Source organism: Macrobrachium nipponense, chromosome 5 (assembly GCF_015104395.2).
Source record: "Macrobrachium nipponense isolate FS-2020 chromosome 5, ASM1510439v2, whole genome shotgun sequence".
In the NCBI taxonomy this organism is placed as follows: Eukaryota; Metazoa; Arthropoda; class Malacostraca; order Decapoda; family Palaemonidae; genus Macrobrachium; species Macrobrachium nipponense.
The window spans coordinates 73,793,731-73,796,230 of record NC_061107.1 but is presented as its reverse complement, the minus strand read 5'-3'; the positions used below and the strand labels follow the sequence as shown (position 1 = coordinate 73,796,230).

Sequence of the window (2,500 nt, the reverse complement as noted above, 5' to 3'; positions counted from 1 at the left end):
AGAAAAACAAGATACGTCTTGTTTTTTTTACGTATATATATATATATATACATATATTTATATATATATTATATATATATATATGTATATAATATATATATATATATATATATATATATTATATATATATATATATTATTAGTATATTATAATATATAATATATATATATATATATAATATATATATATATATATATATATATATATATATATATATATATATATATATTATAAAACGTAAAAAAACAAGACGTATCTTGTTTTTCTACTAAAACAAGATACGTCTCAAGTATAAAAGGCCCATTAAAACACTGGTTTAAAGCTTAGGACTATATTTCGGTGGACTGACCCGTCCCAACCTTATCAAGTACTTAATAAGGGTGGGAGTAAGTCTGCCGAAATATAGTCCTTAGCTTTATAAACCAGAGTGTTTTAATGGGCTTCTTATACTTGAGGCATATGTATATATATTTCTATACGTATATCTGAGCAGACAGGCGAAGAAAGGTCCAAATATGTTGGCGTCTATTGCATTTGTATAAGCCTGATTATTCTGGTGACTTACCCCGCTCTGCCAATTGCAGACTTCAGCCCTCTAATAAAACTGTTAAAAAAATGACACTAAAAGAGATTCATGCGTAATGAGTGAACGAAATTAAAAAAAGCATGCATACAAATGCTCACTAATTAGATAACTGTTGAATATTCCCTTGAATTATACACGGTTTTGGTCTGCTCGAATTATCCGGATTCATTTCTGGCTTAGTCTTGGCCCGTGTCCGCTGTTTAAATCTTTTTCTTTTATGTATTTTTATTTAGCGTATTATTCTTGGCTACCCTCAGTCATCTAATTTTTATAACTCTTCTTCAAATTCGTGGTTATAAATGTGAGCTTCTGTTTAGTTTATTTTTCATTGAAGTTTTTTGAGATTTTTGCTCATCAGTGGTTCCTTTTTATTTCAGTTATGAGTTTTTTTCTTTTTTGTATTTTAAATCTTCTTTACTTCTCTCTCTCTAATTTCCTGTGTTATATTATCCCTTGTCAGTAGATTTTTTAGATTTTCATTTTTATGTTTTTTCTATCCTTTATTGTATTTTAAATATTCTTTATTTCTCTCTCTCTATTTTCCTATGTTATATTATAGCTCGTCAGTGGTTTTTTTAGTTTTTATTTTTATGTTTTTTTAAATCCATTTTTATATTTGAAATCTTCTTCACTTCTCTCTTTCTATTTTCCTATGTTATATCATCGCTTGTCAGTGTTATTTTTTTAATTTTTATTTTTGCATTTTTTAATCCCTTCTTTTATTTTAAATCTTCTTCACTTCTCTCTCTCTATTTTCCTGTGTTATATTATCGCTCGTCAGGGTTTAAAAATTTTTTTTTGTTTTCTATTTTTTTTTTTTGTATTTTAAATCTTCTTCACTTCTCTTTATTTCCTTATGTTATACCATCGTTCGTCAGTGTTTTTTTTATTTCTATTTTTGTGGTTTTTTATCCATTTTTGTATTTCAAATCTTTACTTCTCTCTCTCCATTTTCCTGTTATATTATCGCTTCCCAGTGTTTTTTTATTTCTTCTATTTTGTGTCTTTTATCCATTTTTGTATTTTAAATCCTCTTCACTTCTCTCTCTCTATTTCCCTATGTTATATTATCGCTTGTCAGTGTTTTATTTTATCCATTATTGTATTTCAAATCTTCATTTCTCTCTCTCCATTTTGCTGTGTTAAATTATCGTTTGTCAGTGTTTTTCATTTATTGTTTGTAGTTTTGCAATTTTTCTTATCCTATTTTATATTTCAAATAATTTTCACTTCTCTCTCTCTCTCTATTTTCATCTTTTCAATCTCCTCCTTCCCCCGCCCCTCCCCATAACGGATGATTATCTCCCCGTCGTGGGAGAGATTCCCGAATTCGAGGAATGACCCGCAAGAACTGGGAATGGGAATTACGTGCCATCTCGCCTCGCATCTCTCATTGTTCCTGCGTGAATGGGGCTCCCCCATCTCGTATGGGAATATGAATGGGTTCGCCTCCTAATGCGGATATATCAAGATTAATGTTGGGCGGCCTTTCATTGCAAGAAATTTTCGGGCGTAATAAAGGTGGAGGTGTGGGTCCTATTGAGGAGGGGCCTCATTTTCTGTCTGGCGGTTTTATTCCGTACCATTTATTTTTTGGGAAGGGGGGGTGGGGGCCGATGGGGGAGTCTCCTCAATTGCATATGAGAATTTCGAGTTACGTCTTTTTACAGATATTTCACCTCGCTTTTTCGCTTACTCTGGGAGTAAGCCTACAAACTACTTTGTTGTTAATGATGTTGTGTTGGGGGGAGGGAGGGGCGGGGGTAGGAAAGCCTAAAGAGATCTGAAAAAGGGGTTTCCTGTTGAGTTAAAGACACATGAATTTTAAGATAGGATATCTATGATTTATTTGTTAGAATGAAAATGTGAAAAATAAATAAATAAATAAAATAAAAAATGAATAATAATAATAAT

General features: G+C 30.9%; 1 protein-coding gene across 2 annotated transcripts in view; it reads left to right on the top strand.

The window, feature by feature from the left end:
* The window catches only part of LOC135215408 (uncharacterized), a 1,081,448-nt gene that overhangs the window by 785,769 nt on the left and 293,179 nt on the right, over positions 1-2,500 (top strand). The window lies entirely within an intron of this gene.